The 25,504-nt window shown below is 41.9% G+C and overlaps 2 long non-coding RNA genes across 3 annotated transcripts; both read right to left on the minus strand.

Annotated features, from left to right (window-relative positions):
* Window positions 1-344: 344 nt before the first annotated feature.
* LOC144315476 (uncharacterized) lies at window positions 345-12,923 on the minus strand. 2 transcript variants are annotated; one of them, XR_013381178.1, is made up of 4 exons: window positions 12,845-12,920; window positions 11,788-11,860; window positions 6,011-6,191; window positions 345-1,539 (listed from the first exon to the last, which is right to left on the minus strand). It is a non-coding gene; the product is annotated as an uncharacterized LOC144315476 (long non-coding RNA). The 2 variants fall into 2 exon arrangements; XR_013381179.1 differs by lacking the exon at window positions 11,788-11,860 and having other exon boundaries at window positions 12,845-12,923.
* Window positions 12,924-19,885: 6,962 nt separating this feature from the next.
* Window positions 19,886-25,290, minus strand: LOC144315112 (uncharacterized). Its single transcript, XR_013380896.1, has 4 exons — window positions 25,093-25,290; window positions 21,053-21,136; window positions 20,820-20,923; window positions 19,886-20,567 (listed from the first exon to the last, which is right to left on the minus strand). It is a non-coding gene; the product is annotated as an uncharacterized LOC144315112 (long non-coding RNA).
* Window positions 25,291-25,504: the final 214 nt, after the last annotated feature.

A 25,504-nucleotide genomic window follows, 5' to 3' on the forward strand; every position in this document is an offset into this window, starting at 1 on the left:
TTGATAGATAAATCAAGTTGAAATAAAACAAAAACCTAATACTCACTGGGATATTTTGGCAATCCACCCACCCCCCGCCCCCATGTCTTATTTTGATAATAAAATACTTACAAAATCAACTTTGGCAATTGTTCGAACACAGCAAACGCAAGATTAATGATAGATTCAACTTGCCCTTTACACTTCTTACCTTTACAGCAAAGGTAATTTGAAGAAAGCGGAATTGCTGTAAGAGAAACATCTGTTTCTCTATTTATAAAGCAATTGAAAAAATAATAAAATCCAGCGGACATTATGCAAAAAATAACCTTTCCTTAAGAAAACATTTCAGTGTACCAATTTTATTTCATTACTAATGGGTCATTTCAACTGCAGAATATTAGAAATCATTTCCCATTATCACTGCTAATCAGAATCCAAAGTCCTACATGCTGATGATTTTGACAAATTTATGTTGCCGGTAAAATGAAAGTCCTGTTTGTTTGCAACCAAATCATAGACTATCACTACCTTCATAACTCGAGAGGTGAATTTCACTCATTTTCAAAACTCTGAAACTCAAAAGCTGGACTTTCTCTGTTCCTGAGGATCCCCATCAGCAGTGGGATATTTTATATTGATTTGTAACACATCAGGATCACTGAATGCAGTTGGGCACATGGCGCAAGGTTAATTGGATTGATACATGGCAATAGACAAATGGCCAAATATTTTAGCATTACATTTACTGGAAATCCAAAAGCATTCTTCATTTCCTACCTCTTTCCTAATTGGAAGATATCCTCTAAGTTTTATAGTTTAACCTTGTGAGTCTGACCTCTTCCCTCAAGGGTTTCCTAGTCCCATTGCTACTGACCAGGACTCATTCAAATGGAGTAACAGTCTCACTTGGTTTTACGAGAAGAGAGGAGAGAGAGGATACTCCGTAGTGTGGCACTGTTTAATTTGTTTTTCCATGGCTTTTCAAAGCTCTGTTCTTTTACTGCCCAGGAAAAGGAAAGGTTTATTTCTGTGCCTGACAGAAAAACTCGTGTGCGATGGGCAATGCATGCTTCAGGTGCCCACTGGGCACGTCTACCCCCCTGAAAACAAGCAGCCCGCTACCACCAGGCATCTGCTCATCCAGTTTATGGTTTTGAAGCACGCATAAAGCACCCACCAGGGACAGCTTGCAATGAAAGTCTGGTTCTGAAGCCCACAGCTAAATCCAGGGTTCTCACCCTACCACAGCACTCTGGCCAGCAGACCCTCTTCATCCACATCCATGGAAACTTGCCAGCCCCACGTCCATATCCTGTCTGAAGTGCGGGGGCCAGACAAGTTTTTTTTTTTTTTTTTTTTGCACTTACTGGCCATGCATCGAGTCAACATGTAGGGACGGGATTTAGGTTCCAATTCTGAAGATGCAAAACTGAACAAGCCCCAACCCCCCCCTTCCAGGAGCTTGCAGTTGGAATCGCTCAGACCAGTAGTACAGACGACGTAGCTCTGCTTGTCACTGCGGCCACTGCAGGGTGCTGTTCTGATGGGCATGGTGTTCTGGGGAAAGAGAGAGAGAGTGGGAACAGATAAGGAAAAAAAATGAAAAGGAGCATAAGTAGCCTGCGGTGGAGTAAGGCAACAGCTGAGCTCCCACATCTTCCCCGGTGCTGGGGCTGAAGGATGACACAAGCCAATACAGTGGCCTCTGAACTGGGAGCTTCAAAGGTTTGATAAGTGGACTGTTATCGCTGTGATCATGTCTCATCTTATATGCCCTGAGTCGCAGAGTAACTGACATTTATTAAATGCTGACTATGCACGCAAGTTACATTACCTAATTTAATCATCAGAACAATTTTTCCAGTTGGTACTATAATCTCATTTAACAGATTAGAAATAGATAGGTTACTTGCCTTTTGTCTCACACCTGGTAAATGTGGGAATCAGAATTTGACCCTAATTGTAAGCATTCATTATTGCCTCTGAGCCGAACTGCCTTCCTGTGAGAACACAGTAGGTTCCCAGCAAGCACTGAGCATTTCTGCTTCAGTTTCTGAGCACTGGGACAGCCCTATTTAGCCCTCCTTACCCCTAAGCCAGTGGATCAGCCCATCTGGGGTTTTCCCAAGCCACTCATGGCTGGACCAGTTTTGGTGTTTTGTAGTTGGCTCTTTTCTCTGCCACATGGGTGGGTGTGCTTGGGTTGCTGGGCCATCTGCTCTTCCAGCTTCTGCCAATCTAGAATTTCCCTCCATCTCTCTCTAGCCACCCTGGCAGTTCCTAGTCCTCTGTTGCCTTTGACTTTCACTCCAGTGGCCTTTTTCATTTCACATCTTCCCAGAAGGTTGCTGGTTTCTTCAAATAGTAGAAGGCAAGTAGACTTCAAATAGTCTACTTACTTGCCTTCTAAAGGTGAACTTTGCCAATATTTTAAGTTCACTGAGAAGTGATGTTTTGGAATCAATAGGTCTACAAATTATATCCCTGCTACTTACTAGCTGAATGTCCTTGGGCAAGGGGCTTTACCTCTCTGAGCCTCGATTTTCTCATCTACAGAATGAACATAATAATGCCAATCCAATAGGGTGGTTGCAAAGGCTAAGTAAGCTTGCTTGTGTAAAAACCATAGAGTAACATTTTTCATCAAGGCCACCATACTTCACAACACCAAGCTAGGATAGGAATAGTGTCTCTTGGTGTAATGCAGTTGTATAGTGCACAACCTGTACAACGGTATCTAACACTCCTGCCTGGCATACAGTTAATAATTAGCAAACATTGTTGTTCTTTCCTTTGGAAAACAAATTGTAATAGGCCCTTAAACTCTTTCTTGTGGGATTAGGAGAGCAGCTAGAGTCTACAGCATATAAAGTAAAATAGCTACCTCATCCTCCTCATCCATTTAGATGTTTAAGAAAAACTTTCATGTAGAAAAGCAGGTGCTGATAGCTAACTTCTGGTCTGTCTTCCTCCTCCCATAAAGTGAAATGGTTGAGGGCAGAGTCATTCAACCATTCCTCTGGCCCAAGGGGAGCATGAAGAGCCTCTTCACAAAGGCATGGACATGGCAGCTCCTGGGTGATCGGCTCTCAGCCCATCTGGCAGACTAGCCGTTTAAACTCAGTGCTTTACTTCTACATACTGCACTTTCAGCAGTCAGTTCTTATATAGTGAATAGATATTGGCACATAAATGTATATTTCCCAGTATGTCTCTCTGAGTTCACTGTAGTGCCACTCTGGGAGTGGCAAAGTCTCCACAAATGGATATCATTTGAGCCTTTCTCCACCCAAAGCCTCTACATTTCCAGGTTAACACTATTATTTCCCTAGCCCATTGCCTGCTAATAAATAGCAGGTCCGATCTCTTGACCTAGAAATGATTGTTGAGAATTACTGTCCCTTTCTTACCCTTGTCTTCGTAGCCGAACCCCTTAGATACATGATCCATTCCTACTCTCGCCATTGTATCTGCTCCCTGTACTTAGCCTCTATAATCTGGCTTCTATCTGTTTTAAGATCCTCTCCTGTCTTGTAAAGGCCCTTCCTTCCTCTTTTATTGGCATCTCTCCAGACTCCCCATTTTTTTTACTTTGGGATCACCAATGACTTTTTCCTCATCAAATGCTGGCCTTACAGGCTCCAAAGAAGTGATGCAATGGAAGAAGTCTTCCCACAGTGGTGTCAGAACAATTGGAAATCAATTTGGGAAAAAAAAGAAACCTTAACTCCTACTTCATGATTGTAGCTTTTTAAAAGATTGATTGATTGATTGATTGATTGATTGATTTGAGAGAGAACATGTGTATGAGTTGCAGGGGGAAGAAGGAGAGAGTGAGAATCCTCAAGCAGACTCCCCACTGATTGCAGAGTCCTCATAGGGCTCCATCCCAGGACCCCAAGATCATTACTTGAGCTGATATCAGAGTCAGCTGCTTACCCAACTGAGCCAGGTAGGCACCACATGATTATACCTTTTATACCCTAAGTTAATTAAGACCTAGACATAAAAGCCAAATCTACAAGACTGTAGAAGAAAACATAGGAGTCTTTTGGGCTTGAAGCAAGCAAAGATTTCTTAGACTGGACCTAAAAAGTATAAATTATAGAAGAAAAAAATGATAAATTGGACTTAAATTTAAAACTTCTACTCAACAAGAAATAATCATGAAGAAAATGAATTGGCAGGCCCTAAACCATCAAGAAAATATTCCTCTTAGAAATAGTTGACAAAGGAGTTATATGCATAATACATAAAGAACTCATAACACCTTAATAGTAAGATGGAAAAACATCAATAAAATGCCAAAAAAAAAAAAAAAAAAAGCCCTTGGGAGGAGATTGACAATATCAGAGTTGGTAGACACAAAGCAGCCAGAACCCTCACACATTGCTGGTTGAGGTGTAAAATGATACGGCCAGTTTCTTATAACACTAAGAATATAACTATTTTATACCCAGCAATGTTGCTTCTAGGTGTTGCCCAAGAGAAATAAATAAAATCACATACCAAAAAAATAAAAATTTAAGGAGACTTATATAAGAATGCTCACAGTGGCTTTCTTTTTTTATTTTTATTTATTTATTTTTTTTTAATTTACGATAGTCACACAGAGAGAGAGAGAGAGAGAGGCAGAGACACAGGCAGAGGGAGAAGCAGGCTCCATGCACCGGGAGCCCGACGTGGGATTTGATCCCGGGTCTCCAGGATCGCGCCCTGGGCCAAAGGCAGGCGCTAAACCGCTGCGCCACCCAGGGATCCCTGGCTTTCTTAATAGTAGCCAAAACTGGGCCGTGAAGTGGCCATGAAAAGAAGAATAAATTTTAAAAGTGCAGTAGAGGGGATCCCTGGGTGGCTCAGCGGTTTAGCGCCTGTCTTCAGCCCAGGGCGTGATCTTGGAGTCCCGGGATCGAGTCCCACATCGGGCTCCCTGCATGGAGCCTGCTTCTCCCTCTGCCTGTGTCTCTGCCTCTCTCTCTCTCTCTCTCTCTCTCTCTCTCTCTCTGTGTGTCTCTCATGAATAAATAAATAAAATATTTTTTAAAAAGTGCAGTAGAGCTGTACAATGAAATGCCATCCAGACAAAAAAAGAAACAATCCAAATAGCAACATATTTGAGCTCAAAGACCTTCTGTGCTGGGACGCCTGGGTGGCTCAGTGGTTGAGCATATGCCTTTGGCTCAGGGCGTGATCCCAGAGACCCTGGATCGAGTCCCACATTGAACTTCTTGCATAGAGCCAGCTTCTCCTGTCTCTGTCTCTCTCTCTCTGCCTCTCTCTGTGTCTCTCATGAATAACTAAATAAAATCTTTAAAAAAATCGACCTGTGGGAAAGAAGGCAAACATAAAAGATGTCAAATATTCTATGTGATTGTATTTATGTAAAGTTCAGGAACAGGAAAAAATGAGTTACAGAGATAGAACCCAGGACAGCAGTGTTCTCTGAGGTGGGGAACGAGATGGAGAGTAGGGATTGACCAGTCAGGGACATGGGGGAGATTTCCTGGGCAGGGGGAATATTCTATATCTTGATAGGAATGTGATTTCCATGCATGTATACCTTTGTCAAAACTCATTGAACTTGTGCACTTAATATCTGCGATTTCTCTGAAAATCCTAATTCCCTAAAAGCAAACTTTATAAAAAACAAAATTTTCCTCCTTCTTGGCCTTTTTGTTATTATCTTGTATCTCTTCAAACTATAACCTCCACTCTGAGGTCCCTGCATCTTGTTCCTACCCCTGGTTCTGTGTGCTGCCAAAGAGCCTGTGTTTATTCCTCCATCCTTCTCCTTTGCATTCTCTCATTCATTCATTCATTCGCTCCCAGCATCCTCACTGTCAAGACACAATTCAACTAAATTCATAGATTCATTCATCAAGGCTTATTTCTCAGCAAGGTTGGAGAACATTCCCTCTGCAGCCTAAGAGAATGTGCCCTCCGTGATTCACATGCCATCCACCCTCCCCTCCTTTCTGCCCACCACTTCATACCTCCCTCTGAAACCAAACAAAACCAAATTGCTTACCTGGAAATATCATAAGATCCACAAATATCAAAGCCAGCTTGGCACACAGTGCCCCACAAGCCTGTGTCACGATGTCACCCTTGTTTTCCAGAAATAAGCTCCTCCTTCGCTTTGAGTCCTGTCATGCTCAGAGGAATACACTGGAGAGTGACTGTAGCTAATTCTGGTGTCCCAGTGGCATCTAAGTGCAGGGCAGATGTTCGGTGAATATTAATAAGCAATAACAACTATATGCTTGGGTACGGGAGCTGGACCCCAGGCACAATGTGACCAGAGAAACAGAACAACAAATTCCAAAGCTTTCTATGGTCATTAATTAAGATTAGAAAGGTAGCAAAATACATGAGAAAAAAATGAAGTGATTTTTAGAGGCAGGCCTGACAATGCCCAGGATGATTTCATTTTACTGGGTTCTCTTTGTTTTGTTTTCCTTGTGTTTGGAAAAGGACCCTGTCTCACTCACACAGCCACAAAGGAAAGACATCAGAGCAACTGAAAACCATATAGCTGCTATTGTCTTAGCCGGACTTTATTACCCAGCTTAATACTCAGAAATACAGGACAGGGTAAAGGCTTACGGAGAATATGACAAGGGGTCTGGCTGAAATATTCTGTAAAAGAATTATCCAGATCAAAGTAATTTTCTTGTTCCATCTCTTTGTACCAAAGACATTGGATGACTTGTTCCATTTTCTAGGCGTATTTTTGTCTGCTTTTCTGAAGCTCGTCCTATATGACTCTGGAGTAAAGTTATAAGGAGATATCAATACTACTAATGCTGGGTATCTGTTAATACTACCCATTTCATTTTGTGGAACTGAAATCCCCGAGCCACAGGGCAGGTGTTCCTCCAGGTGAAAGGATGCAAATCCTTGGGGTGGGTAAATTATCTTGTAAGTTTAAAGGTGGAAAAAAACTACTTTTAATGGGAGATGGGGAAGAGGAGAGATAAAGATCAGGCAAGGTCTTGTGAAGTGTTTTTCAATTGGACCCAGACAGTGATTAAATCTGATTATGTGTATATTGAAGACACATGCCTTGCATAGAAGGGCAAAAGCAGTAAACCTTCAAAAGGCTTTTCATTTTCCTACATTCTTGTAAATTACCTGTCCCTGAGTTCTTCCCCCCTGCTCTACTCTCCCACTTTCTCCTTGTCCACTGAGCTGAACTCACTCCAGCCTTCTCCTCCGTTACTTGACATGAGATTTGTCACTGTGTCTCTGGAATGCTCTTCTCCCGGATATTTATGAGGTTTCTCCTCTTCACTTGATCATTCAGCCTTCCCTGACTAGTCTAGCTGACCCACTCAGACACTCTATCCTCTCACCGTATGAAGTGGTCTCGATGGCACACATCACTAATTTGAGCCATCTTAGGTATCTTAGCACATCTCCTATAGGCTCCATGAGGACTATATGTTCTCTGTCTTCATTTCTATATCTTCAACCCCTGGAATGATGTCTGCTGTAGACCAAGCATTCATTAAATGAATGAATGGATGGGTGAAGAAAGATGTTCCCATTCCTTGAAATTCCTTGGAAAATGCATGCAATGAATGAGGATTGAGTAACTCACCTTGCTTACAGATTAGGATGCAGGGCAGTGAGCTTGCAAGCTCAGATGGAGGGTGGCACCCAAAACAGGAATGCTAGCTACCACAGGCAGCAGTCGAGGCAACTACTACACCAACAGGGAGCAAAAGTATGCTTTTGGCCTCAGTCGGGATATGAGCAAAGCCATGTTTAAGGATCAAGGCAGGGCTAGTGTGGAGGACGGATCTGAAGGAGGGCTAGGAAGAGGAAGTGAGAGTAGGGGTGTTCAGAACGACAACAATGACTACACTGTGCTGAGGGCTTCCTGGCTGCCGGACCCTTTGCTATACACATTCACTGCCCCCCCTTACGTGTGCTGACAGAAAGTTCATGGGATAGGTCTCAGAACTCCCAACTACAGAAAAGAAACGGAGGCGTGAAAAGGCTAAGTAACTTGTCCAAGGTCACACAGCTCAAGAGAGCCAACTGGGAGAAATCTGAGGGGAGTGTTATCTGAAGACGAGGAGGGTAAATGTTAGTGCTCCCAGCAAATATTCTTGGCTGTCATTGTTCCAGTCATTCTCCGGGTGGACTTGGCCACGGGACTTGCTAATGCCAATGGAATATAAGTGAAAGTGCTAAGTGTCACTTTTGGTTGGAGGTCTTGAGAACCAGTGTGCAATTTACCTGAGGTCTCCTTTCTTCTGCCACAGAGACCAGTGCTGTGACTGTTGGAGGCTGGGTCCTGGAGTATCCCAGGTGGAGCACAGCCCCAGCCAAGCTGTGACCAACCCATGGCACAGGTTGTTTTGGGCCACAGAGGTCTGTATAATCCAGTCTACTCTGAATTCTTTATACAAGGAGGATCACCATAGAGTTCAGCAGGACAGGAACAGAATAGCAGCAATTGCCCTGGAAGGACACCTCTACAGAAATAGTTTGCATACTAATTGAATCATGCTGAAGATGGGGCTACATCTTCAAATTTTGTCTCCTTTCCACAGCACCCTTTGGTAAAGAAAGTTGAGTTAATCTTCCACCTTCGGTGTTATAACAATCTTCAGTATTATCAACATTGGTTCATACAGGTACTTATTTTATTTTTTCCCCTTCATCCTGATTCCCAAATATAGTTATCTTTAAATGTGCACGTTTTTGTGAGTGCGTGTTTTGAATTTACACAATTGGTATGGTGCTATAATTCTCATTCTGCCCTTAAATTGTCTTAGGGTTATTTTTTTTTTCTGTGTCATTCTCTGCATATAGCTCTAGGCACATTTTGTTTGTTCCTCCTCCAAATTTCAAAGTATTCCATAGTAGGTGCCCATCACCTGTCACCTGTCCACAGCCCTAACGGCGGACACAAGGTAATCATCCACTCACTTTTCCCACCCAATGCCAACACGAAATCCAACACAGAATCCCTTATAAAATCAGCAAGAATTGCTCTGCGATCTGTGGGCAGGAGTCAGATGACTTGGTCCTAAGTCTGGGCACACTTAATTCCATTAAATACTACCAAAATGTCACACATTTGGAAAGGCCAGTATAAATTTATACTGCTACCAGTGGTGCCAAGGGTCCTGATTTCCCATGTGGTTTCAGTGTTGTTTCTTATCCACATCTGTAAAATGGTCTGGCCCCATCCTTTGCCTGGCACCTCCTCGGAGCCTGTGAGCTAGCTCTGTGAGGTGCCCTGAAGTCACCACATGGGGATAAGGCATTTGCAAGGTCAGTTCTCTGGGACTGGTGAGCCCTGCCCAACAAGTGTCGCTGCACTCCTATACTGGTCACCTGGGGCTAGGGACTGAACCTGTGCCTTCCGTCTTGTCGTCCCAGAGCCCAGCCTGGCACACAGCAGGTACTCAAAGAATATTTGCAGCTTTGCTGAATTTGCTGCAAAAGCATCAGTAACTTACTGTTTTAGGACTCCACTAAATTATTCAGTTGGCCTGAAAGCCAGGATAAAACTTCCCAAGATGCCCGAGTCCCTGGGTGAATCTTCTTCACCGAGAAATATAATAAGCCATAGATTTTAATTATTCCAAGGGCACTGCCTGGTCAGTAGCTCTCTGCATCGTGCACATGCCCTGAGCCTGGATTCACACGATTATGTTTGTTTTTAGTGTATGAGATTCACCTGTTTCCCATTTCCTCCTTTCTGCCTTCGTTCCTCAGGGGATCTGAACCAAAATACCTCCTTTGCTTTACAAATTAGAAATGAACAAATTTAGTGTTTCAAATGATAAAACAAACAGCAGTAGCAAACAACACAAAGCCAGTCTCCTAGGAACAGAATATCTGACTTTGGGCTCCCTGAGGATGAGCCATCACCAGCATGGGCAGGCAGTCCGGCTCTGTCCCCTTCGGTGGCAAAGGGGAGATTTGGAGGCAGCTCACCACAAGTTAAGTGTGAGGATGCATGCTTCCCCATCTTGAAAATAACTAGTGCAAATGCCAGGTAAATAATCCTGGAAAGCTAATAGGTGCTGCATTTGGCTTCTTCCCAACCTCTCTTCCACGAGGACCTGCAGAGGCACTGGTTTATGTGCCCATATCTGTTCAGCTCACAATTCGCCCCAGACTTCTCCTCCAAATTTGTCAGTGTTATCAGAATGATGCATTTGATTAAAAACAACAACAACAACCAGCAAGTCTGGGAGCACAGCAAAAGCTTGATTAAGAGAGATGTTTGGGCAATGGGGTAGTTTGATGAATTTTAGGTTCTGAGTAACTGAGAGTTAAGTAAGAAATCCTTTTTGATCCCTGTGACTGAAAACATTTCTGAAATGAACTAGTCCATTCTCCTGTCCTTGTAAGAACAGAGGAATGAACACAGTGGAATCTTTCTTCGAGGACAGGGGGTTCAGCAGGAATTCCCGGCCATCATTCTTAAATGCCAATTATAAGATTATTCAGGTAGATTTAGAAGGTATAGAAGCTGGACATGGACAAATCCTGATACCTTCTAGGAGCTGAGATTTATAAACAAGTCTTTTCCTTTCTTTTTTGTAATTTGCCATTGAGGGCATAAAACAGGTCTGGTTAATGGAGGACCCTGATTAGTTGGAACACAGGCAATTGAAGTTTTGGAGTTTTGTTTAGAATTGTAGTGAACAGTAATTTGATTCATTTTCTAATTAAACTAATACTGTTTTTCAAGTTCTTGAGTCCATAGGCTCATGTTCTTCTGTGGAAGAGAGTATCTCATAAAAATCATAAATGTTATCCAGAGAGAATTAAGTATAATTTTTGTCCAACATTGATTCATATCATACATGAAGGATAATTGTGGCTTTTGAAACAATCGTATTTTTAAAGTAAATAACCTTAATTTATCTAAATGTGTTATAAAAACTTCTGTTTTGGAAAGATAGTGTAGTATAGTGAGCTGAGTTCTAGCTTTGAAATCAGACATGACCTGAATGAAATTTTAGCCCCTGCCGTGTGACTATGAAAAAAATTATTTAACCTCTCTGAGCCTGGACTTCCTCCTCCAAGAAATAAAGATAAAAATCGTTCTCTTACAGAGAGGGTCAGGCTGGAGATTAAATGAGAGGATATGTGAAAGTGCCTGATTCCTAGTGGTTGTTGAAGAAAGTCAGATTTCCCCCGATGATTTAAGAAAACAAATTGGGGCCCCTGGATGGCTCAGTTGGTTAAGCATTTGACTCTTGACTTTGGCTCAGGCCATGATCTCAGGATCATGAGATGGAGCCCCATGTTGGAGTCCGAGTTGCACATGGAACCTGCTTAGGATTTTCCCTCTCCCTCTGCCCCTCCCCCTCCCCCTACCAGAATGCTCGCTCTGTCACACACACTCTCTCCCTAAACAAACAGATGACAAAAACAAAACAAAAGAAAACAAATTGTATCATATATTGCCTTGACCAAAACCAAATAATCTAGAAAACCAAATATATCTTAGAAGGGTAACATTGCCTCATCGAGTCATACCAGCTGCAGAATTTATTAATGATGGTTAATTTCATGTGTCACATTGACTGGGCCAAGGGATACCAAGGTATCTGGTTAAACATTATTTCTGGGTGTGTCTGTGAGGATGTTTCTGGATGAGATTAGCATTTGAGTCTGTGGACTCAGTAGAGCAGATTGCCCTCCCCAGTGTGGGTGGGAACTGTCCAATCCCTGAGTACAACGAAAGGTGGAAGAAGAGAGAATTTATCCCACCTCTGTCTGTCTGCTGGACCTCTGGCATTGGTTGCCCTCAGGATGGATACTTACACCAATAGCTCTCCTGTTTCCCAGGCCTTCAGACTCCGACTGAACTACACCACTGGCTTTCCTGGGCTCCACCCTGTGGACAGCAGATTGTTAACTTCCATCATCTCATGAACCAGTTCCTTATGATAAATCTTTTTATATATTTCCTGTTTCTTCTGTTTCTCTGGAGAAGCCTGACAAATGCACCGTTTTCAGGAAGCAGACTCTACCTACTGACCTGAATTACAACTGCTGATTTGGGAAAATTTGAGCCTTCCCAGCCCACTTGTTCACGACTCTCCTCCTGGTTCTTTAAACCAATGTGGAAGCCACCCTCTCCAGAAGTGCCCATGTGGGAATTTTCAAGGTATTTTTACACAAAGTCATCTCATTTTTTCCTTTCTCTTTTTCTCTCTTTATCTTTTTGTTTAGTTACCTCCCACAGTGGCAAAACAAAATTTCAATGTGATAGTGGAAACTGGAGTCTATGTTTACACAGGTTGGAAAGAAATAAGCCATGTAAATTATGCCTTTTTTTCTGCAGGTTTTAGAGACAGGTTACCTCATTCGATGTCTGACTACAGAGAGAAATGAGGCTGAACTGCTTTATAAATAGGTTTTAAATCTGTGGCCTCACACAAGTCCTCATGTCTCACTCCCTACTCTGGATCAGCAAATTGAAGAGGAAGGGAAAAGTGCTCTTTGAGGTCCTTGGCCACTCCACCGCAGAGGTAAGAATGCTGGCCGAGTCCTGGTGAGAAGCATTACTAGCTGTGAGGATGTACGAATTTCAACTTTCTTCCTCTGTAAATGGAAAATTAAACTACTCCCTTGGTAGGGTTGTTGTAACATTTAAAGTAAAAATATTTACTAGGCATACAGGAGGCTTCCCATGAATGACAAGTGTGTTCTTCAGGCACGTGAAGTAAACATAGGAAACAGACTCTCCATTGATCTTTCAAATGGCAGGACTTGGCTTGTCAAGGGTGTGGCACAACTGGAACTGATGACATGTCAAATGGTGTGGCCATTTGGGGAAACTCTTTGGAAGTTTCTATAAAGCGAATCACGTACTTACCGTATGACCCAGCACTACCACTCCTAGAAATGAATGTGTATGTCCCCAGAACACATTCTGTACAAGAACAACATTCTTGTACAAGAATGTTTACATCAGCTTTATTCACAATAGACAAAAATTCTAAAAGAGACCAAAAGTTCACCAGCTGGTGATTGGATAAACAAACTAGGGGGTGTCCACACCCTGGAATAGTACGGAGCCAGAAAAAGGAAGACACTAGTGATCCATGCGACAAGATGGGTTGATCTGAAAATCATTGAATCAAACAAAGGAAATCAAACACAAGGGAATATATACTATATAATCCCAAAGTTCAAGAATGCTAGTGATAGACGGCAAAGTAGTAGCTACCTGGGAGGGTGGAGTGGTGGTATTGACAGCAAAGGAACCTGACAACTTTCTGAGGTGACAGGCATCACCTAAGTATTCAGTGATGGCTGCACAGATAGGCACAGAATCATCAAGCTGCACCATTAAGGTATGTGTATTTCATATTTGTAAATTAAATCTTAAAAATAGACTGAAATTCCCCTTGGCAATTAATTCCGTGAACAAACCCACAAGCCCTCAACGCAGCAATCTACAGGGGTCAGAGAAGCCTAAACACGCCCCGTGTCCCCCCATCACCCCCCATGGACTCATGCATGGGCATTTCATGCCTCTCTGATAGCAGGTATCTTCAGCCGCTCAGCAGATATTGATGATATTTCTGCCACATAATGAGATAATGGGAAGAATACAATAGCATGTCTTCCTTCTGAATCTTATAATGTGCTTACCGGAAGTCTCTCATTTGGTATTGAGACAAGGATCGGAACATATATATTTGTAGGTTCATATTTTGGTCCAGCTGGCATTTTCTCTAAAAGCATGAAGAATTCATCTTGTATGACTCAGAGGACAGGAGCCTGGCACCCCCAGAGGAGGCTCTGCTTTACAAAGCAGTCCAAGTACAGCCCCAATCTGCTGGGGAGGGCACGAAAGTCCTCACACCCTGAAACCCCAAACTGTGACTCAGGCAGATTTTTCCTAACACATCATTTCACTCTTTCATCTGCCTTCAGAGTTTGAAAATGTGTTTATGAATTACTTACTTTTGTGGAACCTATTAAATTAGAAGCCTCATTTCTTAATAACAAGTAGATTAAAATGTGAGTAATTTCCTGGTCTGCAAAGACAGTGAAATGTTTGTTTAATTCAGTGAGGCATGCTATTTGTGTTCACAAGGCAAAAGCATATCTGTTATGAATGAGGAATTACTATCCCCAGGAGGGATGGTGGCTGCAAAGAGGGTGCTGGGGCCCCTGGCCACCCATCATGAGGTGACCTAACACTGCCCACATGCTCTGGGCCCCAGGCAGAAGCTGGTCCTGGCTGAGGGGAGCCAGGTAAGCTCTAAGAGGACGTGTGTCCTGAAGGATCGGAATCATCCAGCATTGAATTTTGCCCAACCTCAGGCGAAGAATACTTTACAACTGCTCCTGGAGAGTAATGAGCATGAGTTACATCTGCACCCTCCTGTGAGCTGGGAATTGCTGGTCACTTCATAAGCCTGATCTTGAATCCTCACAACACCTCTGTGAAACTAAGCCCACTCCTTTAGGAGCTACTATTTAATGAACACATCAAAAGTCCAAGGCACTGGGGCAGCTGGGTGGCTCAGTGGTTGAGCATCTGCCTTTGGGCCAGGGTGTGATCCCTAGTCCCACCTCGGGCTCCCCACAGGGAGCCTGCTTCTTCCTCTGCCTGTGTTTCTGCCTCTCTCTCTGTATCTCTCATGAATAAATAAAATCCAAAAAAAGAAAAAAAGTCCAAGGCATTAATTTAATCCTCACGACAATTCCACGAAGAGAGAACAATCATTCTCTCCACTTTATTGAGGGCAAATTTGAAGTTTAAGAGGCTACACAACACACCTGAAGGTCATGCAGCCCATAAACTGTAGAAGCTGGATGAAAACTTAGTTTTGTCCAACACCAGGGTCTGAGCTCCAACAGCCTCCCTCCCAACCACAGACCAGGTTTGCACCAGAGTGGGCAACAGGGAAAAGGAAAAAACTGTAGTGTGCAAAGGCCAGTTCACTGGGTGTGGAGAAGGCAAGGGCTGGATGAATCTGATGACCCACAGAGACTGGCCCTGGAGGGGAAAAAGAAAAGGAAGTAGCTCAACCCCTAGTAGCCATGTGTGTGCACGTGTGTGTCTGAGTGTGTCCATGTGTGCGTGCATTTGTGATGGTGGCAGTGACTGTGAAGCTGGTGATGTGCCTGGAGGTGAAGAGGCATGTGGGGAGGGCTCCACAGTTTCTGTCCTAGTTTTGGAAACAGGTATCCTGTTTCCATGGTGGCCAGTCAGTCTCTAATGGAAGTCTAGAGCCAAAGGCAGGTGCCTTTCTTTCCCAGAAAATTGAAGTGTTTGAGCACAAAAACAAAACCTGACCCAATGTCTCAAGATCACACGGGAAAGTTTTTAACATGGCAATGTAATTTAAATGTTTAATGTTCTCTGTCTGCAGTTATTAAAACTTTCTGTGTGTATAACTTATATCCGCAAATGGAACAGAAGTTATTAGGTGTGTGTGCTGATGCCTGTTAGTGCCCTGCCCCCTTGGCCTCCCTTTCCAAACATCCCTGACCAACACGTAAGGTCCCAATTCTTGGCCTACTTGTGGCTGTCCTCTGACCCCGAGCCTGCCCTGCCTCGGCCACAAATGTGGGCAGGAAAAACCCTCACCCACTGGTTGACTAGAGTAAGGCCCAGGTGCCCCCTCCCCAGCCCCCATCCGGGACAGCTTGGAGGCATGTGATGCGCTGTCTGCACGACCCCCCGGTGGAGTTCTGGGGCAAGCAGCCCCAGGTGGTCAGTGGTACAACGTCCATCTTCTTCCTTCCTTCAGTTTCTTGCCCCTCATTCCTCTCCCAGGGCTTCCTGAGATCATATCCCACATAAACTCCCTGCTCCAGAAACTTCGCCTCTATTTTCAGCTCTTGGGATGGATTTAAATCTTCTGGCCTCAGCATCCAGATCAGTGATTCCCCAAGTGTGGATGCCAGGCTAGCAGCTTCGCCTTCCCCTAGGAATTTGTTGCAAATGCAAATTCTCAGGCCCTACTCTAGTCCTGCTGAATCAGAAACCTTTGAGGGATGGCCTAGAATTTTGTGATTTTTTTTTTAAAGAAGCTTGAATTTATTTTTTTATTTTTTTATTTTTTTTATTTATGATAGTCACACAGAGAGAGAGAGAGAGAGAGAGAGAGAGAGAGGCAGAGACACAGGCAGAGGGAGAAGCAGGCTCCATGCACCGGGAGCCCGACGTGGGACTCAATCCCAGGTCTCCAGGATCGCTCCCTGGGCCAAAGGCAGGCGCTAAACCACTGCGCCACCCAGGGATCCCTAGAATTTTGTGATTTAACACATCTTTCAGATGGTACTTTTGTTTCTTTGTCTGTTTCCAGCTTTCTTGAAATATAATTAACATAGAACATTGTAGAAGCTTAAGGTGTATAGCACCACGATTTAAGATACGTGTATATTGTAAAATGATCACCACAATAAGGTTAGTTAACATATCCATCGCTTCACACAGCAAAATTGTGTATGTGTGTGAGAGAGAGAGAGAGAGAGAGATAAGAACTTTTAAGATCTACTCTCTCAGCAACTTTCAAATATACAGAACTTATTAATTTTATCACCGGGCTGCACATTACGTCCCCATGGCTTATTCATCTTATAACTGGAAGTTTGTGCCTTCTGACCACCTTTCCCCCACCTCCCCACCTCTGGGCCACCACCAATATGTTCTCTTTTTCTAGGAGTTTAGCTTTTTTTTAAGATTCTCCGCATAAGCAATATCACACAGTGTTTGTCTTTCTCTCTCTGACATTTCACTTAGCATAATGCCTTCCAGGTTCATCCATGTTGTCACAAATGACAGACTTTCCTTCTTTTCTTATGGCTGAATAATACTCCATTATGTTTATAAGCCACAACTTCTTTATGCATTTATCTCTCGATGGGAACTAATAATGTCTCTATGTCTTAGCTACTGTGAATAATGCTGCAGTGGCATGAGGGTGCAGATATCTCTTCAGGATTGTGGTTTTGTTTCCTTTGAATATATTCCCAGGAGTGGAATTATCCGTCCAGATGATTCTGTTGCACAGTGAAGTTTGAGAACCACTGACCTCCATGTAAAATAAACATTGGTTTATTGAATGAATGCGAGAGTGAAGGAGGGAAGAGACAGCATTTCAGTCATGACCAGTCAGCCTGAGAATAACACACCTCCAAACCTCACTGCGGTAGCCTGGAGAGCCTTTCAAGCTGGACAAGATAAAGAAGGACTCTGCCTCAAGTCAGACCTTTCTCTTGACTTGCCTGACGCTAGGCCAGTAGTGCAACCAGAGTTATCCATGGCCACACTGGAGTGGTTAGCCCCTCCAAACACTCCACTTGATTGAACAAGTTCCCATCTTCACTCAGGAGTAAGTAGCCAACAGTCAAAGCCTGCATTCATTATTGATTATCTTTTGAAGTTTTACAGTATATTTATAGTTTTCTAGGCATTGAGATCTTCCTTCAGATCTAGAAAATGATGACCCTGTCAGACATCAGGTGTGACTGTTGATTGATGTTAGAGGTGATCACAGATACAGCTCCCCATGACAGGCGGCAGGGGCACCCTGTGGCCATGGGAGCCTAGATGTTGAGTCTAAGATGCATGGTGGGTGGTCCTGTGGTTCCCTCTGGCCAGTTTACATTCCCCTATCTTCCTTATCTATCATCCATCACACTAGAAAGAGGAGGTCAGAGCAGATGGTCAGGGCGGGATTTGAAGAGGATGGGGAGAGCTAAACGAAGAGCCCAGAAATAACCGAGAAATTTGGGGAAGAGATGGAGCAGATGAGGCCCATGCCAGTAGGTAACAAAGCCATGAGCAGCAGGATTCAATCACATGCTTCACTCTCATACCAGCAGCGGGCTCCTCTTTCAGAATGTTATCCTAAAAGGGGGGAAAAAATTAATGTGATCCACACAGAGAGTTTTCTCAGTTGTGCTCATCATCCCATGGTGCCACGAAGTTTGACTGTCTTGCTTAATGGAACTAGCCCCCCGCATTTGTGTGATGTTGGGCAAGTCACCTTCCTCTTTGGACCTCAGAGTTGAGCCAGCAGTCCTCACCATATTCTTGCAGATCAATGATTCTTTACTTCCAGATTCTCTATCGCATACCCTTCATTATAAGGTAACACAAGGCAGCAGAACTCCCTGTGTGGTCCAGGGCAAGTTTGAGAATCTGTCTTGAGCTGTGCCTCCATCCCTCTCTATCACACTGCTCTGCTCTTTGGTCTCTGCTGGCTTTGGACCAAGGCCTGAGTGCTGTCATACTGGGATGACCTCCTGATCCTGGGTCTCATGTGTCCTGTAGCCATCAGGGATTATTAGCAACACATCTGCCTGGGAGAGAACCACTCACCCAAACCTCACTCCTTCTGGGACCAGGAGATCAATGATGAGCAGAACCTTGCCCTGAGCTAATGGGCTGATGGGAGAGAGCATTTTGCCTTTGGCTTTCTGACCACAGAGTCTCACATTCATGAGCTGGCCCATCAGTATGCTAACGGAAAGCTATACATTGCGTAAGGCCTACAAAATACATGCAGTGGATAGCCTCATACCTTACTCTTTCTGAACAAAGCCAGCGCTGCCAGGTACTATATATATGTGGCTTCTAGGAGAGGCTGGTGCAGTTGCAGGAAGGCAGTCCCAGGCTGTTATAAATGGAAGCACATTGTTCACTTGGTTTTTGTAAAGATGCCGGGGAGGGCCACCAAAATCCTCAGAGGTTACCTCTATGTGTTTTCCCCTGACCTTTCTTACCAGAAAGCATGTCATCCAAACCCTCTGATCTTTGGGAGGAAGCAGCTTTGGACTGTTCTGTGTTAACCTGAGTGCTTGTCTACTTTGGAGTGTCAAGGGCTGCCTGAGACACTTGAGCCATTTGTAATCCCTTCCCTTCAGAGCTGATCCACAGGAGCACTATGGAAGTCTGCATTTCTATTTCAAATTACAACCTTTGTCACTCCAACTGTCACCAACTCTTATTACCTTTTTCTTTGAAACTGTTCTAAATTCTGACGTACTTTTCTCAAATGCTTTGTTTTGCACAGTGTCTGTAGCTGTGAATGTGTCTTTCAGACAAGACACTTAGAGAACAAATGACATACAGCTGTTGGGGTCACGAGAAATGGAAGTAGCAGCACACACAAAGGAGGAACATGTAATCCAATCTGTCTTAAAAGACCAGCAAGGCAGGGGGTTCCATTTGTTGAACAGAACATTATGTACTGTTGAGTCATTGTATTAGTTCATTTATCCTGTTCCAGAAATTTCTCACGACACACTGTACATTTGTTCATTCTAACACCATTCTCTAATTTCAATAAAGAGTACAGGCCATTGAGTCTATCTGGCCAAGTTCAAATGCCCTCATCACTTGGACATACTTGCTCTTCCCGTGATAGCATCATTTCATTAGAAATGATAAGTTTCAATTTGTTGTATTAAAACACAACAGAATTGGAATTCCAAAGTAGTGAGGGGAAATTATGCCAAAGAAAAGTGGTGCCAGAATAACTAACTATTTAAATAAGGTATTTTAATGCGTTAAATATTAAGAAAGACAGAATAAGGAAGAAGATTAACTCAAGAAAATATATTAGCAACATAGCTAGAAAGGAAGCATTTGATAGATTTGATGATGTAAAAACTTAACTTTATCAAAAAACAAAATTTAAAGATCATTAGGAAAAAAATGACCTTTTCAAATTGGAAGTATAACAAATGCTTGCTATTCTTACAGAAAGAGCACTTCAAATCAGTAAGAAAGCAATGAAAACTCTACTAGGAAATGGACAAAAGATATGAACAAGAAATTCACAATACAAGTGGCTCAAATGAAAATGAAATCTATGATAAATATTTTATTGCAACAAGAATCAGGAAAATGCAAATTAAAAATAAAAATGAGATGTCTCTTCATATCTATTTAATTTGCAATCTTTACAAAGAACAGTGATAACTTGTATTGACAGAGGTTTAGGAAAACAGGCATTCTCATGCATGACTGAAAGGAGCATACATTTAATAAAGAAGAACTTCAGTTTTAGTACAACTTCAACAAATATTTATTAAGGACACATGATTATGTGCCAGGCACGGGACATAAGTCAGTAAGGTCACGAAGCATCCTGCACTTCTCAGAGGCTTCAATCTAGTTGCAGAAGGTTGAAGGGAAGGAGAAAAAGTATATACAGAGAGTAATTAGAAGATACCTAATATATGCTAGGATAATGATATAAGAATATTCAAACTTCACAAATTGAATAGTTCTGCATAGCTGCAGAACTCCAGGGGAGATGTCCTACCTATAGTCACCTCCCCCACACATCAGTTTTTTGGAAGGGAATTCCCAGGAGATTTCTCACATATTCCGGGAAAAAAAGTTGTCAATATCTTTCCATTCCTATCTTCTCGTTGTCCTCCTCTTCTCCTAAACTAGTTGAGCAGCTACTTCACCATTGCCATGGCTACAGTGGCCTCTAAGACAAGCATTCTGCACTGCCCGTGGCATTCTTTCTGACACCTTCAAAGCCATAAAACCAGTTCCAAGGAAGGTTCTGCTCCGTTCAGGCCTTCCTTTCTCAGAGGAGTTGTGCTCTGTTCTATAAAGAAATACAGACCATCAGATTTCTGTGCTCATAAAGTGTCTGATGTAGCTTTCTTCCCAGGATCGCCCTGAGAAAAGTTATAGAAGCTAGAGGGGGAAGTATAAACTCCAAGAATTTTTAAAACCAAGAAAAGCTCTGTGGCAACTGAAGGTAGTTTTGAACTGATGTAAATGGGGGTGGTGGTGGGGTGGGGCAGGTCACTGGAGGTGTCACCATGGAAAAGGAAGAATTAGGTTCTGCTCTCACTTTCTCCTTGAGATATCCTGAGACAATCCTCGCCTGCTCCTTCTCCAAGTCAGCAGCAACAGTCCAGGACACTGGTATCAACAGGATTCTATCAGGAGTAACAGCTGATAAAAAAGAGAAAATGGGAGAAAGACAATACCCATTACAACCCACAGCTAGAATTTCAGACAATAGTAACTTGATGGGAGGAATGAGGGAACCAGAGAGATATGAGAATGTGCCCAAATACTTACCAGTTAGTGGGAAAATAGAATATTGTTGAGTTTTTTAAACCAATAGGAGCAAGTAATCACGAACAATTTTAGGTTTCAGGACACCTAGGGACAAAAATAGAATGTTTAGCTTTTAAAACATCAGAAGGAAACCCAATCCAAGGGAAAACAGGAAAGGAGAAAACAAGAACAAATAGAGAAAACAAAAATTTGAGTACATGAAGTACAACGGCAGGAACAATTTCTAATATAGTCATCAACAAATATACATGGGGCAAGCACACATAGTAAAGGGCAGAAGTTTTAGGTTGGATTCAACAGACTCAAAAGTTTACCATAAATTATCTGCAAGAGAATGCTTTAAAAAGACACAGAAAAATGATGGGAAAAGTTGAAACAGGTAAATCTGAAGTAGAAGAAATCTTGCTCTCTTGACAATAAAGAATATAAATCAAAAACACCAAAAGGGACAAATGGATGTCTGATAAGTGGAACAATGGAATAGGAAGATGACAGTCATATACACACACATGACTAACTGTACCCTCCTACTGTATTAAGTAATATTGACAGAACATCAGCAAGAAACAGAGAAATCCACAATTTTCATTTTCAGGGGGGACAGAAAGGTTTTTTTCAAAAGACATTGGCCAAAATTTTCTAAACTGTAAAAACATCAAGCCACAAATTCAAGAATTTCTAAGAACCCTCAAAATAAACACAAAGACCTAATTCAGCTGAACCCTGAAAAGCAAAGAGCAAGAGCACAATCTCTAAACCATCTAGAGAAAAATGACAAAACAACAGCAGTATGATCAACTCCATATTCAGTTGGGAATGCAGGAAGCCAGATGAAAATGCAATGTTTTCATGAAGTGCTGAAAGGTCATAGCCTTCATCTAGAATACCCCACTTGGTGAACATGTCCTATCCAGAGTAAAAGAAAAATAGGCAAAAGATCTAAATAGACCTTTTACCAAAGAAGAGACATAATGGTCGATAAGCACATGAAAAAAAATGTTCAATTGTAAATGGGATTATTTATCTCTTTCTGTTACTTCATTACTCGTATATAGAAATGGAACAGATTTCTATAAATTGAATTCTGTATCCTTAAACTATACTGACTTCATTTGTTGGACCCAAACTGACATTTTTCCAAGGACATATAAATGGCCAACACACACAATAAAAAGTGTTCAACACCACTTATTAGGGAAATGCAAATCAAAACCACAATGATATATCACTTCACACCTGTCAAAATGGTTAAAATCAAAAACACAAGAAATAGCAACTGTTGGGGAGGATGTGATGCAAAAGGAACCCTCGTGCTAACTGGTACAGCCACTATGGAAAACAGTATGGAGGTTCCTCAAAAAGTTAAAAATAGAATTAAGTCTTGATCCAGTAATTCCACTCTTGGGTATTTACCCTAAGAAAACCAAAACACTAATTTGAAAAGATTTATTCAATCATATGTTTATCGTAGCATTATTTGCAATAGCTAAGACGTGAAAGCAACCCAAGTGTCCATCGATAGATGAATGGATAAAGAAGATGTGATGTATCTAAATACAATGGAGTATTATGCTGCCATAAAAAGGAATGAAATCGTGCCATTCGCAACAGCATGGATGAACCTAAAGGGTATAATGCTAAGTGAAACAAGTCAGACAGGGAAAGACAAATACTATATGATTTCATTCATATGTGGAATTTAAGAAACAAAACAAATGAGCAAACAAAGAAAAAAAGATACAAACAGAAAAATAGAATCTTAAATACAGAAGACAATCTGGTGGTTGCCAGAGGACAGGTGGGTGAGGGGACGGGGGAAATAGACTAAAGGGATTAAGAGTACACTTAATGAGATGAGCACTGACAAACGTATGGAATTGTTGAATCATTATCTTGCATACCTGAAACTAATGCAACACGTTATGTTCAATTAAAAAAAGAAAATGTTCTATGTCATTGGTCATCAGGAAAATGAGAATTAAAACCATAGTTAGATACAACTACACACTGACAGAATGGCTAATTATATTTTTTTTAAATGTCAAATGTGTTGAGGTTGTAGAACAGTTGAAACTCATTAATTTTTGGTGGGAAAATAAAATGATACAACTGCTTTGGGAAAAGTTCTGGCAGTTTTTAAAAAACATAAAACTAAACATATAATCACATCTCAGCCATTCCATATCTACAGAAATGAAAACATGTGTTCATAGCAGCTTCGACTTAGACAAGAATGTTCATAGCATCTTTATTCATAAAAGTCCCAAACTGAAAACAGCCCAAAGTGTCCATTAACAAGAGAATGGAAAAACAAACACACAAAAACCTCGTAAATTCATACAATGGAATAAAACTCTATAATAAAAAGTAATTAATTTTTAGTAGTACTTGCAACACATGGTTGAGTCTCAGAAGACATTATGCTGTGTGAAAGAAGCTTTACACAATATGGTATAACTGTTGATTCTATTATTCTATTATTATTTTTTTTCACCATGACAAGTCTTGCCCATTTGGAAGTTCTTGTATAAATGGTGTCCTTAAAAGAAAAACTGTAAATAAGCTGATTTCTTTTGGAGGATATTCACACTGAAATATTTATAGAGAAGTGTACTGATGTCTATGATTTACCTTAAAATGCACCCAAAGTGAGATCGATTAAAGTATGGATAAGAGGGATAGATGGATAGATAGATGAGGGGATACATGAGAAAAAGGCAAAATAAGATGTTAGTGGTAATACCTAAGTGGTGTTTATACAGGTGTTCACTATAAAATTGCAAAAACTTTTCTGTATGCTTGAAAACTTTTCTGTATGCTTGAAAAAACTGGACAAAAAATACATGAGACCCTTAGGAAGCAGATTTTCAAACTTTACTAAAAGCCATAGAGGATTTTATTACTAAACAGAGAGATGTCCCATGCTTTGTCATGGGATGCTACAATATTGCAAAGATGGAAATTCTCCCCAAATCCATGTACAAATTAAATGTAATCTTTAGAAATTCCCAGTTGTATGTTTTTACCTAACCAACTTAGATTAAACTTTATATGAAAGAATACATATCCAAGAACAGCGAACTCAACTTTGTAAAAGAAAAGAGTAAGAACTTGTCTAGCAGATTTCTCAAGATATTATCAAGCCATAATAATAGTAACATGCAGTAGTGGTACAACATACAACAGCAGACAAGTTGGCCAAAGAGGGAGCTCAGAGCAAGAGCCACATGTGTGCACAGGAGCATCATAGATGGCAGGAATAGCCTCACAGGCCAGCTGGGCAAGGATGAGCTATTCAGTGGGTAGTGCTTGGAGACTGGCTCCCTAAATGGGAAATAGAAGATGGAATCCCTTCTGTAACCACATATTAAATGAACACCAGATGAGTGAAACCGTAAAATGATTGTCCTTCTCCGATTGACTTTCTTCACTCAGCATAATACCCTCCAGTTCCATCCACGTTGAAGCAAATGGTGGGTATTCGTCCTTTCTGATGGCTGAGGAATATTCCATTGAGTACATAGACAACATCATCTTTATCCATTCATCTGCTGGTGAACACTGAGGCTCCTTCCACAGTTTGGCTGTTGTGAACATTGCTGCTATAAACATTGGGGTGCAGGTGTCTGGTGTTTCACTGCATCTGTATCTTTGGGGTAAATCCCCAGTAGTGTTTCACTCATATGGGGAATATAAGAAATAGTGAAAAGGATTATATAGGAAAGGAGGGGAAAAATGAGTGGGAAAAGTCAGTGAGGGTGACAAACCATAAGAGACTCCTAACTCTGGGAAACGAACAAAGGGTAGTGGAAGAGGAGGTGGGCGGGGGGTGGGGTGACTGGGTGACGGACACTGAGGGGGGCACTTGACGGGATGAGCACTGGGTGTTACGTTATATGTTGGCAAATTGAACTTCAATAAAAAAATACATATAAAAAAATGAACACCAGATGGATCACTTGCAAAACATAAAAACTATTGTGCTACCAAATGACTATCCAATAAACTATTTTGTAACCTAAGGACAGAGGACTTCTTACCCAACTTCAGAGCTTCAAACAGGCACATCCAAGACTCTCAATTTCTCCCAATTTCCTGGTTGGCCCCAGTGCAGTGACTGACTCCTCCCCAGTCACATCAGTTCCTGAAAACAGACGCCTGAGGGCCAGATGCCCATCGTTTCAATCATCACTCGGACAGCATCCCAATTCATCATCAGCTAAAACGTGCCATGCCTTCTGCAAAAAACACAGAATAATAATATTGTATGAAAATTGTAACATTATATTTAAAAACCACCAAAGAGCAAACATCCCAATGTAAACAACAGAAATAACAGGTTCATTTTAGTGGCAAGATCTTAAGTCGTTAGTCTTACCTCTGCGCCTTTATAGATTTGACAACATGACTGCATTGAGCAGACCTTTGTGATTAGGGGGTAAAACTCATTTT

Source organism: Canis aureus, chromosome 6 (assembly GCF_053574225.1).
Source record: "Canis aureus isolate CA01 chromosome 6, VMU_Caureus_v.1.0, whole genome shotgun sequence".
NCBI classification, from domain to species: domain Eukaryota; kingdom Metazoa; phylum Chordata; class Mammalia; order Carnivora; family Canidae; genus Canis; species Canis aureus.